This window comes from Lissotriton helveticus, chromosome 10 (assembly GCF_964261635.1).
Source record: "Lissotriton helveticus chromosome 10, aLisHel1.1, whole genome shotgun sequence".
NCBI classification, from domain to species: Eukaryota; Metazoa; Chordata; class Amphibia; order Caudata; family Salamandridae; genus Lissotriton; species Lissotriton helveticus.
In genome coordinates, this window is record NC_136071.1 from 523940033 (window position 1) to 523953751 (window position 13719).

Consider the following 13719-nt stretch of genomic DNA (forward strand, 5'->3'; position numbering starts at 1 on the left):
CCCAGTCAAGAGATCAGGGCTAGATCCAACACCGTTTTTTAGCTCATTGCACCATCCCAGTTTCAGAACCTGGCTGTATGCAAATTAGTCTGTCCCTGGCCCAGTGCATCATGGGAACAGGGCAGACCAGACTACAAAAGCCAATTCTTACACTGGGAAGGAAACAAGCTTCCGGGGACCGGTTTCTGGCATTCCAGCCGTCTTCGGCCCGGCTTGCTTGAATCCTGATGGTGCAATGAGCAAGGGACTCACATCTGAGTATACCCTTCCACGCTTAGGGTGGACAAAATTATTTACAACAAGGGGTGGTGATGGACAGAGTCTCTGAATTAAGCAGAGTACTCTCACCCAGTCAAGAGATCAGGGCTAGATCCAACACCGTTTTTTAGCTCATTGCACCATCCCAGTTTCAGAACCTGGCTGTATGCAAATTAGTCTGTCCCTGGCCCAGTGCATCATGGGAACAGGGCAGACCAGACTACAAAAGCCAATTCTTACACTGGGAAGGAAACAAGCTTCCGGGGACCGGTTTCTGGCATTCCAGCCGTCTTCGGCCCGGCTTGCTTGAATCCTGATGGTGCAATGAGCAAGGGACTCACATCTGAGTATACCCTTCCACGCTTAGGGTGGACAAAATTATTTACAACAAGGGGTGGTGATGGACAGAGTCTCTGAATTAAGCAGAGTACTCTCACCCAGTCAAGAGATCAGGGCTAGATCCAACACCGTTTTTTAGCTCATTGCACCATCCCAGTTTCAGAACCTGGCTGTATGCAAATTAGTCTGTCCCTGGCCCAGTGCATCATGGGAACAGGGCAGACCAGACTACAAAAGCCAATTCTTACACTGGGAAGGAAACAAGCTTCCGGGGACCGGTTTCTGGCATTCCAGCCGTCTTCGGCCCGGCTTGCTTGAATCCTGATGGTGCAATGAGCAAGGGACTCACATCTGAGTATACCCTTCCACGCTTAGGGTGGACAAAATTATTTACAACAAGGGGTGGTGATGGACAGAGTCTCTGAATTAAGCAGAGTACTCTCACCCAGTCAAGAGATCAGGGCTAGATCCAACACCGTTTTTTAGCTCATTGCACCATCCCAGTTTCAGAACCTGGCTGTATGCAAATTAGTCTGTCCCTGGCCCAGTGCATCATGGGAACAGGGCAGACCAGACTACAAAAGCCAATTCTTACACTGGGAAGGAAACAAGCTTCCGGGGACCGGTTTCTGGCATTCCAGCCGTCTTCGGCCCGGCTTGCTTGAATCCTGATGGTGCAATGAGCAAGGGACTCACATCTGAGTATACCCTTCCACGCTTAGGGTGGACAAAATTATTTACAACAAGGGGTGGTGATGGACAGAGTCTCTGAATTAAGCAGAGTACTCTCACCCAGTCAAGAGATCAGGGCTAGATCCAACACCGTTTTTTAGCTCATTGCACCATCCCAGTTTCAGAACCTGGCTGTATGCAAATTAGTCTGTCCCTGGCCCAGTGCATCATGGGAACAGGGCAGACCAGACTACAAAAGCCAATTCTTACACTGGGAAGGAAACAAGCTTCCGGGGACCGGTTTCTGGCATTCCAGCCGTCTTCGGCCCGGCTTGCTTGAATCCTGATGGTGCAATGAGCAAGGGACTCACATCTGAGTATACCCTTCCACGCTTAGGGTGGACAAAATTATTTACAACAAGGGGTGGTGATGGACAGAGTCTCTGAATTAAGCAGAGTACTCTCACCCAGTCAAGAGATCAGGGCTAGATCCAACACCGTTTGTTAGCTCATTGCACCATCCCAGTTTCAGAACCTGGCTGTATGCAAATTAGTCTGTCCCTGGCCCAGTGCATCATGGGAACAGGGCAGACCAGACTACAAAAGCCAATTCTTACACTGGGAAGGAAACAAGCTTCCGGGGACCGGTTTCTGGCATTCCAGCCGTCTTCGGCCCGGCTTGCTTGAATCCTGATGGTGCAATGAGCAAGGGACTCACATCTGAGTATACCCTTCCACGCTTAGGGTGGACAAAATTATTTACAACAAGGGGTGGTGATGGACAGAGTCTCTGAATTAAGCAGAGTACTCTCACCCAGTCAAGAGATCAGGGCTAGATCCAACACCGTTTTTTAGCTCATTGCACCATCCCAGTTTCAGAACCTGGCTGTATGCAAATTAGTCTGTCCCTGGCCCAGTGCATCATGGGAACAGAGCAGACCAGACTACAAAAGCCAATTCTTACACTGGGAAGGAAACAAGCTTCCGGGGACCGGTTTCTGGCATTCCAGCCGTCTTCGGCCCGGCTTGCTTGAATCCTGATGGTGCAATGAGCAAGGGACTCACATCTGAGTATACCCTTCCACGCTTAGGGTGGACAAAATTATTTACAACAAGGGGTGGTGATGGACAGAGTCTCTGAATTAAGCAGAGTACTCTCACCCAGTCAAGAGATCAGGGCTAGATCCAACACCGTTTTTTAGCTCATTGCACCATCCCAGTTTCAGAACCTGGCTGTATGCAAATTAGTCTGTCCCTGGCCCAGTGCATCATGGGAACAGGGCAGACCAGACTACAAAAGCCAATTCTTACACTGGGAAGGAAACAAGCTTCCGGGGACCGGTTTCTGGCATTCCAGCCGTCTTCGGCCCGGCTTGCTTGAATCCTGATGGTGCAATGAGCAAGGGACTCACATCTGAGTATACCCTTCCACGCTTAGGGTGGACAAAATTATTTACAACAAGGGGTGGTGATGGACAGAGTCTCTGAATTAAGCAGAGTACTCTCACCCAGTCAAGAGATCAGGGCTAGATCCAACACCGTTTTTTAGCTCATTGCACCATCCCAGTTTCAGAACCTGGCTGTATGCAAATTAGTCTGTCCCTGGCCCAGTGCATCATGGGAACAGGGCAGACCAGACTACAAAAGCCAATTCTTACACTGGGAAGGAAACAAGCTTCCGGGGACCGGTTTCTGGCATTCCAGCCGTCTTCGGCCCGGCTTGCTTGAATCCTGATGGTGCAATGAGCAAGGGACTCACATCTGAGTATACCCTTCCACGCTTAGGGTGGACAAAATTATTTACAACAAGGGGTGGTGATGGACAGAGTCTCTGAATTAAGCAGAGTACTCTCACCCAGTCAAGAGATCAGGGCTAGATCCAACACCGTTTTTTAGCTCATTGCACCATCCCAGTTTCAGAACCTGGCTGTATGCAAATTAGTCTGTCCCTGGCCCAGTGCATCATGGGAACAGGGCAGACCAGACTACAAAAGCCAATTCTTACACTGGGAAGGAAACAAGCTTCCGGGGACCGGTTTCTGGCATTCCAGCCGTCTTCGGCCCGGCTTGCTTGAATCCTGATGGTGCAATGAGCAAGGGACTCACATCTGAGTATACCCTTCCACGCTTAGGGTGGACAAAATTATTTACAACAAGGGGTGGTGATGGACAGAGTCTCTGAATTAAGCAGAGTACTCTCACCCAGTCAAGAGATCAGGGCTAGATCCAACACCGTTTTTTAGCTCATTGCACCATCCCAGTTTCAGAACCTGGCTGTATGCAAATTAGTCTGTCCCTGGCCCAGTGCATCATGGGAACAGGGCAGACCAGACTACAAAAGCCAATTCTTACACTGGGAAGGAAACAAGCTTCCGGGGACCGGTTTCTGGCATTCCAGCCGTCTTCGGCCCGGCTTGCTTGAATCCTGATGGTGCAATGAGCAAGGGACTCACATCTGAGTATACCCTTCCACGCTTAGGGTGGACAAAATTATTTACAACAAGGGGTGGTGATGGACAGAGTCTCTGAATTAAGCAGAGTACTCTCACCCAGTCAAGAGATCAGGGCTAGATCCAACACCGTTTGTTAGCTCATTGCACCATCCCAGTTTCAGAACCTGGCTGTATGCAAATTAGTCTGTCCCTGGCCCAGTGCATCATGGGAACAGGGCAGACCAGACTACAAAAGCCAATTCTTACACTGGGAAGGAAACAAGCTTCCGGGGACCGGTTTCTGGCATTCCAGCCGTCTTCGGCCCGGCTTGCTTGAATCCTGATGGTGCAATGAGCAAGGGACTCACATCTGAGTATACCCTTCCACGCTTAGGGTGGACAAAATTATTTACAACAAGGGGTGGTGATGGACAGAGTCTCTGAATTAAGCAGAGTACTCTCACCCAGTCAAGAGATCAGGGCTAGATCCAACACCGTTTTTTAGCTCATTGCACCATCCCAGTTTCAGAACCTGGCTGTATGCAAATTAGTCTGTCCCTGGCCCAGTGCATCATGGGAACAGAGCAGACCAGACTACAAAAGCCAATTCTTACACTGGGAAGGAAACAAGCTTCCGGGGACCGGTTTCTGGCATTCCAGCCGTCTTCGGCCCGGCTTGCTTGAATCCTGATGGTGCAATGAGCAAGGGACTCACATCTGAGTATACCCTTCCACGCTTAGGGTGGACAAAATTATTTACAACAAGGGGTGGTGATGGACAGAGTCTCTGAATTAAGCAGAGTACTCTCACCCAGTCAAGAGATCAGGGCTAGATCCAACACCGTTTTTTAGCTCATTGCACCATCCCAGTTTCAGAACCTGGCTGTATGCAAATTAGTCTGTCCCTGGCCCAGTGCATCATGGGAACAGGGCAGACCAGACTACAAAAGCCAATTCTTACACTGGGAAGGAAACAAGCTTCCGGGGACCGGTTTCTGGCATTCCAGCCGTCTTCGGCCCGGCTTGCTTGAATCCTGATGGTGCAATGAGCAAGGGACTCACATCTGAGTATACCCTTCCACGCTTAGGGTGGACAAAATTATTTACAACAAGGGGTGGTGATGGACAGAGTCTCTGAATTAAGCAGAGTACTCTCACCCAGTCAAGAGATCAGGGCTAGATCCAACACCGTTTTTTAGCTCATTGCACCATCCCAGTTTCAGAACCTGGCTGTATGCAAATTAGTCTGTCCCTGGCCCAGTGCATCATGGGAACAGGGCAGACCAGACTACAAAAGCCAATTCTTACACTGGGAAGGAAACAAGCTTCCGGGGACCGGTTTCTGGCATTCCAGCCGTCTTCGGCCCGGCTTGCTTGAATCCTGATGGTGCAATGAGCAAGGGACTCACATCTGAGTATACCCTTCCACGCTTAGGGTGGACAAAATTATTTACAACAAGGGGTGGTGATGGACAGAGTCTCTGAATTAAGCAGAGTACTCTCACCCAGTCAAGAGATCAGGGCTAGATCCAACACCGTTTTTTAGCTCATTGCACCATCCCAGTTTCAGAACCTGGCTGTATGCAAATTAGTCTGTCCCTGGCCCAGTGCATCATGGGAACAGGGCAGACCAGACTACAAAAGCCAATTCTTACACTGGGAAGGAAACAAGCTTCCGGGGACCGGTTTCTGGCATTCCAGCCGTCTTCGGCCCGGCTTGCTTGAATCCTGATGGTGCAATGAGCAAGGGACTCACATCTGAGTATACCCTTCCACGCTTAGGGTGGACAAAATTATTTACAACAAGGGGTGGTGATGGACAGAGTCTCTGAATTAAGCAGAGTACTCTCACCCAGTCAAGAGATCAGGGCTAGATCCAACACCGTTTTTTAGCTCATTGCACCATCCCAGTTTCAGAACCTGGCTGTATGCAAATTAGTCTGTCCCTGGCCCAGTGCATCATGGGAACAGGGCAGACCAGACTACAAAAGCCAATTCTTACACTGGGAAGGAAACAAGCTTCCGGGGACCGGTTTCTGGCATTCCAGCCGTCTTCGGCCCGGCTTGCTTGAATCCTGATGGTGCAATGAGCAAGGGACTCACATCTGAGTATACCCTTCCACGCTTAGGGTGGACAAAATTATTTACAACAAGGGGTGGTGATGGACAGAGTCTCTGAATTAAGCAGAGTACTCTCACCCAGTCAAGAGATCAGGGCTAGATCCAACACCGTTTTTTAGCTCATTGCACCATCCCAGTTTCAGAACCTGGCTGTATGCAAATTAGTCTGTCCCTGGCCCAGTGCATCATGGGAACAGGGCAGACCAGACTACAAAAGCCAATTCTTACACTGGGAAGGAAACAAGCTTCCGGGGACCGGTTTCTGGCATTCCAGCCGTCTTCGGCCCGGCTTGCTTGAATCCTGATGGTGCAATGAGCAAGGGACTCACATCTGAGTATACCCTTCCACGCTTAGGGTGGACAAAATTATTTACAACAAGGGGTGGTGATGGACAGAGTCTCTGAATTAAGCAGAGTACTCTCACCCAGTCAAGAGATCAGGGCTAGATCCAACACCGTTTTTTAGCTCATTGCACCATCCCAGTTTCAGAACCTGGCTGTATGCAAATTAGTCTGTCCCTGGCCCAGTGCATCATGGGAACAGGGCAGACCAGACTACAAAAGCCAATTCTTACACTGGGAAGGAAACAAGCTTCCGGGGACCGGTTTCTGGCATTCCAGCCGTCTTCGGCCCGGCTTGCTTGAATCCTGATGGTGCAATGAGCAAGGGACTCACATCTGAGTATACCCTTCCACGCTTAGGGTGGACAAAATTATTTACAACAAGGGGTGGTGATGGACAGAGTCTCTGAATTAAGCAGAGTACTCTCACCCAGTCAAGAGATCAGGGCTAGATCCAACACCGTTTTTTAGCTCATTGCACCATCCCAGTTTCAGAACCTGGCTGTATGCAAATTAGTCTGTCCCTGGCCCAGTGCATCATGGGAACAGGGCAGACCAGACTACAAAAGCCAATTCTTACACTGGGAAGGAAACAAGCTTCCGGGGACCGGTTTCTGGCATTCCAGCCGTCTTCGGCCCGGCTTGCTTGAATCCTGATGGTGCAATGAGCAAGGGACTCACATCTGAGTATACCCTTCCACGCTTAGGGTGGACAAAATTATTTACAACAAGGGGTGGTGATGGACAGAGTCTCTGAATTAAGCAGAGTACTCTCACCCAGTCAAGAGATCAGGGCTAGATCCAACACCGTTTTTTAGCTCATTGCACCATCCCAGTTTCAGAACCTGGCTGTATGCAAATTAGTCTGTCCCTGGCCCAGTGCATCATGGGAACAGGGCAGACCAGACTACAAAAGCCAATTCTTACACTGGGAAGGAAACAAGCTTCCGGGGACCGGTTTCTGGCATTCCAGCCGTCTTCGGCCCGGCTTGCTTGAATCCTGATGGTGCAATGAGCAAGGGACTCACATCTGAGTATACCCTTCCACGCTTAGGGTGGACAAAATTATTTACAACAAGGGGTGGTGATGGACAGAGTCTCTGAATTAAGCAGAGTACTCTCACCCAGTCAAGAGATCAGGGCTAGATCCAACACCGTTTTTTAGCTCATTGCACCATCCCAGTTTCAGAACCTGGCTGTATGCAAATTAGTCTGTCCCTGGCCCAGTGCATCATGGGAACAGGGCAGACCAGACTACAAAAGCCAATTCTTACACTGGGAAGGAAACAAGCTTCCGGGGACCGGTTTCTGGCATTCCAGCCGTCTTCGGCCCGGCTTGCTTGAATCCTGATGGTGCAATGAGCAAGGGACTCACATCTGAGTATACCCTTCCACGCTTAGGGTGGACAAAATTATTTACAACAAGGGGTGGTGATGGACAGAGTCTCTGAATTAAGCAGAGTACTCTCACCCAGTCAAGAGATCAGGGCTAGATCCAACACCGTTTTTTAGCTCATTGCACCATCCCAGTTTCAGAACCTGGCTGTATGCAAATTAGTCTGTCCCTGGCCCAGTGCATCATGGGAACAGGGCAGACCAGACTACAAAAGCCAATTCTTACACTGGGAAGGAAACAAGCTTCCGGGGACCGGTTTCTGGCATTCCAGCCGTCTTCGGCCCGGCTTGCTTGAATCCTGATGGTGCAATGAGCAAGGGACTCACATCTGAGTATACCCTTCCACGCTTAGGGTGGACAAAATTATTTACAACAAGGGGTGGTGATGGACAGAGTCTCTGAATTAAGCAGAGTACTCTCACCCAGTCAAGAGATCAGGGCTAGATCCAACACCGTTTTTTAGCTCATTGCACCATCCCAGTTTCAGAACCTGGCTGTATGCAAATTAGTCTGTCCCTGGCCCAGTGCATCATGGGAACAGGGCAGACCAGACTACAAAAGCCAATTCTTACACTGGGAAGGAAACAAGCTTCCGGGGACCGGTTTCTGGCATTCCAGCCGTCTTCGGCCCGGCTTGCTTGAATCCTGATGGTGCAATGAGCAAGGGACTCACATCTGAGTATACCCTTCCACGCTTAGGGTGGACAAAATTATTTACAACAAGGGGTGGTGATGGACAGAGTCTCTGAATTAAGCAGAGTACTCTCACCCAGTCAAGAGATCAGGGCTAGATCCAACACCGTTTTTTAGCTCATTGCACCATCCCAGTTTCAGAACCTGGCTGTATGCAAATTAGTCTGTCCCTGGCCCAGTGCATCATGGGAACAGGGCAGACCAGACTACAAAAGCCAATTCTTACACTGGGAAGGAAACAAGCTTCCGGGGACCGGTTTCTGGCATTCCAGCCGTCTTCGGCCCGGCTTGCTTGAATCCTGATGGTGCAATGAGCAAGGGACTCACATCTGAGTATACCCTTCCACGCTTAGGGTGGACAAAATTATTTACAACAAGGGGTGGTGATGGACAGAGTCTCTGAATTAAGCAGAGTACTCTCACCCAGTCAAGAGATCAGGGCTAGATCCAACACCGTTTTTTAGCTCATTGCACCATCCCAGTTTCAGAACCTGGCTGTATGCAAATTAGTCTGTCCCTGGCCCAGTGCATCATGGGAACAGGGCAGACCAGACTACAAAAGCCAATTCTTACACTGGGAAGGAAACAAGCTTCCGGGGACCGGTTTCTGGCATTCCAGCCGTCTTCGGCCCGGCTTGCTTGAATCCTGATGGTGCAATGAGCAAGGGACTCACATCTGAGTATACCCTTCCACGCTTAGGGTGGACAAAATTATTTACAACAAGGGGTGGTGGTGGACAGAGTCTCTGAATTAAGCAGAGTACTCTCACCCAGTCAAGAGATCAGGGCTAGATCCAACACCGTTTTTTAGCTCATTGCACCATCCCAGTTTCAGAACCTGGCTGTATGCAAATTAGTCTGTCCCTGGCCCAGTGCATCATGGGAACAGGGCAGACCAGACTACAAAAGCCAATTCTTACACTGGGAAGGAAACAAGCTTCCGGGGACCGGTTTCTGGCATTCCAGCCGTCTTCGGCCCGGCTTGCTTGAATCCTGATGGTGCAATGAGCAAGGGACTCACATCTGAGTATACCCTTCCACGCTTAGGGTGGACAAAATTATTTACAACAAGGGGTGGTGATGGACAGAGTCTCTGAATTAAGCAGAGTACTCTCACCCAGTCAAGAGATCAGGGCTAGATCCAACACCGTTTTTTAGCTCATTGCACCATCCCAGTTTCAGAACCTGGCTGTATGCAAATTAGTCTGTCCCTGGCCCAGTGCATCATGGGAACAGGGCAGACCAGACTACAAAAGCCAATTCTTACACTGGGAAGGAAACAAGCTTCCGGGGACCGGTTTCTGGCATTCCAGCCGTCTTCGGCCCGGCTTGCTTGAATCCTGATGGTGCAATGAGCAAGGGACTCACATCTGAGTATACCCTTCCACGCTTAGGGTGGACAAAATTATTTACAACAAGGGGTGGTGATGGACAGAGTCTCTGAATTAAGCAGAGTACTCTCACCCAGTCAAGAGATCAGGGCTAGATCCAACACCGTTTTTTAGCTCATTGCACCATCCCAGTTTCAGAACCTGGCTGTATGCAAATTAGTCTGTCCCTGGCCCAGTGCATCATGGGAACAGGGCAGACCAGACTACAAAAGCCAATTCTTACACTGGGAAGGAAACAAGCTTCCGGGGACCGGTTTCTGGCATTCCAGCCGTCTTCGGCCCGGCTTGCTTGAATCCTGATGGTGCAATGAGCAAGGGACTCACATCTGAGTATACCCTTCCACGCTTAGGGTGGACAAAATTATTTACAACAAGGGGTGGTGATGGACAGAGTCTCTGAATTAAGCAGAGTACTCTCACCCAGTCAAGAGATCAGGGCTAGATCCAACACCGTTTTTTAGCTCATTGCACCATCCCAGTTTCAGAACCTGGCTGTATGCAAATTAGTCTGTCCCTGGCCCAGTGCATCATGGGAACAGGGCAGACCAGACTACAAAAGCCAATTCTTACACTGGGAAGGAAACAAGCTTCCGGGGACCGGTTTCTGGCATTCCAGCCGTCTTCGGCCCGGCTTGCTTGAATCCTGATGGTGCAATGAGCAAGGGACTCACATCTGAGTATACCCTTCCACGCTTAGGGTGGACAAAATTATTTACAACAAGGGGTGGTGATGGACAGAGTCTCTGAATTAAGCAGAGTACTCTCACCCAGTCAAGAGATCAGGGCTAGATCCAACACCGTTTTTTAGCTCATTGCACCATCCCAGTTTCAGAACCTGGCTGTATGCAAATTAGTCTGTCCCTGGCCCAGTGCATCATGGGAACAGGGCAGACCAGACTACAAAAGCCAATTCTTACACTGGGAAGGAAACAAGCTTCCGGGGACCGGTTTCTGGCATTCCAGCCGTCTTCGGCCCGGCTTGCTTGAATCCTGATGGTGCAATGAGCAAGGGACTCACATCTGAGTATACCCTTCCACGCTTAGGGTGGACAAAATTATTTACAACAAGGGGTGGTGATGGACAGAGTCTCTGAATTAAGCAGAGTACTCTCACCCAGTCAAGAGATCAGGGCTAGATCCAACACCGTTTTTTAGCTCATTGCACCATCCCAGTTTCAGAACCTGGCTGTATGCAAATTAGTCTGTCCCTGGCCCAGTGCATCATGGGAACAGGGCAGACCAGACTACAAAAGCCAATTCTTACACTGGGAAGGAAACAAGCTTCCGGGGACCGGTTTCTGGCATTCCAGCCGTCTTCGGCCCGGCTTGCTTGAATCCTGATGGTGCAATGAGCAAGGGACTCACATCTGAGTATACCCTTCCACGCTTAGGGTGGACAAAATTATTTACAACAAGGGGTGGTGATGGACAGAGTCTCTGAATTAAGCAGAGTACTCTCACCCAGTCAAGAGATCAGGGCTAGATCCAACACCGTTTTTTAGCTCATTGCACCATCCCAGTTTCAGAACCTGGCTGTATGCAAATTAGTCTGTCCCTGGCCCAGTGCATCATGGGAACAGGGCAGACCAGACTACAAAAGCCAATTCTTACACTGGGAAGGAAACAAGCTTCCGGGGACCGGTTTCTGGCATTCCAGCCGTCTTCGGCCCGGCTTGCTTGAATCCTGATGGTGCAATGAGCAAGGGACTCACATCTGAGTATACCCTTCCACGCTTAGGGTGGACAAAATTATTTACAACAAGGGGTGGTGATGGACAGAGTCTCTGAATTAAGCAGAGTACTCTCACCCAGTCAAGAGATCAGGGCTAGATCCAACACCGTTTTTTAGCTCATTGCACCATCCCAGTTTCAGAACCTGGCTGTATGCAAATTAGTCTGTCCCTGGCCCAGTGCATCATGGGAACAGGGCAGACCAGACTACAAAAGCCAATTCTTACACTGGGAAGGAAACAAGCTTCCGGGGACCGGTTTCTGGCATTCCAGCCGTCTTCGGCCCGGCTTGCTTGAATCCTGATGGTGCAATGAGCAAGGGACTCACATCTGAGTATACCCTTCCACGCTTAGGGTGGACAAAATTATTTACAACAAGGGGTGGTGATGGACAGAGTCTCTGAATTAAGCAGAGTACTCTCACCCAGTCAAGAGATCAGGGCTAGATCCAACACCGTTTTTTAGCTCATTGCACCATCCCAGTTTCAGAACCTGGCTGTATGCAAATTAGTCTGTCCCTGGCCCAGTGCATCATGGGAACAGGGCAGACCAGACTACAAAAGCCAATTCTTACACTGGGAAGGAAACAAGCTTCCGGGGACCGGTTTCTGGCATTCCAGCCGTCTTCGGCCCGGCTTACTCTGTTCATCACCACCCCCTTTTCTGTATCGTTTTTGGCCACTATAGGTGTGGCAGGGTATACTCAGACATGAGTCCCTTTCTCACTGCTCCATCAGGATTCAAGCAAGCCGGGCCGAAGAGGCTGAAATGCCAGAAACCGGTCCCCGGTAGCTTGCCTCCTTTCTGGTGAAGAATTGGCTTGGTAGTTTGGTCTGCCCTGTTCCCATGATGCACTGGGCCAGGGACAGACTAATTTGCATATAGCCAGGTTCTGAGCTGGGATGGGGCAGTGAGATAAATAACGGTGATGGATCAAGCCCTGATCTTTGGACTGGGTAAGAGTGGTCTGCTTAATTCAGACACTCTGTTCATCACCACCCCCTTTTCTGTATCGTTTTTGGCCACTATAGGTGTGGCAGGGTATACTCAGACATGAGTCCCTTTCTCACTGCTCCATCAGGATTCAAGCAAGCCGGGCCGAAGAGGCTGAAATGCCAGAAACCGGTCCCCGGTAGCTTGCCTCCTTTCTGGTGAAGAATTGGCTTGGTAGTTTGGTCTGCCCTGTTCCCATGATGCACTGGGCCAGGGACAGACTAATTTGCATATAGCCAGGTTCTGAGCTGGGATGGGGCAGTGAGATAAATAACGGTGATGGATCAAGCCCTGATCTTTGGACTGGGTAAGAGTGGTCTGCTTAATTCAGACACTCTGTTCATCACCACCCCCTTTTCTGTATCATGATCTTATTTCTGGGCTACTACTAACCAGGAAATCACTTGTGGATGGGGCCCTCCTGAATGTTATGGTTGGTTTCTGTGGACGTTTTTCCCCTACCACAGGATCACTCAACACTAAGTGCCAGTTTTTCTTAATGATCCTGCATAAACTATCTCACTGCTTAGTGTATGTCTCAATAAGCCGAGGATTACTGTCTTCTGGCATGGCTTTGTTAGCATGTTTGGCCTGGATATGTGATGGTCTAAACAGAAGGTCATTTCTAGCTAGATCCCTGGTTTGTTTTATTGCCATGTTGACACTATGCTCCGGATAGCCTCTGGCTAGGAAGCGTATTTTGCATTCCTCCTGGGCCTTCATTAAATCACTGTCACTACTGCAAATTCTATGTATCCTAAGCATTTCCCCATAGAGGATACTATGTATGGTATGTCTAGGGTGGAAGCTTGTTGCATGTAGGATAGTGTTTCCTGCAGTCGGTTTGCGGTGCAATTTGATTTGAAGATAACCATTGGCAACAAAGACCTCTAAGTCCAGGAAACAGACTGAGCTATCACTGACATTGTGTGTGAAATGCAAGTTGATATCATTACTGTTGATGTTAGTCACAAATTCAACTGCACCCGGTCTGCATCCCCGCCAAATCACAAAAAGATCATCACTGTATCTTTTCAACTTGATCCTATGATCTGCCAGAGTGCCTGCATATGTAGTGTTTAGGATCATTTCCTCCCACCATCCAATGTGGAGGCAGGCTTAGCTCAGCGAGAAGCTTGCCCCCATTGGTACCCCTCTTGTCTGTTGGTTGACTTGCTGTTGGAACAGAAAGAAATGACTCTCTAGGCAAAATTTTGTCAGGCTAATAAGCATTTTGTTGTGCTGATAAAATTATAAATCTCTGGTGCCCAGAAAAAGATTCAACGCCCTGATACCATCTTTGTGATGTATTGATGTATACAGGTTGGGTACATCCAATGTCATTAGCAGG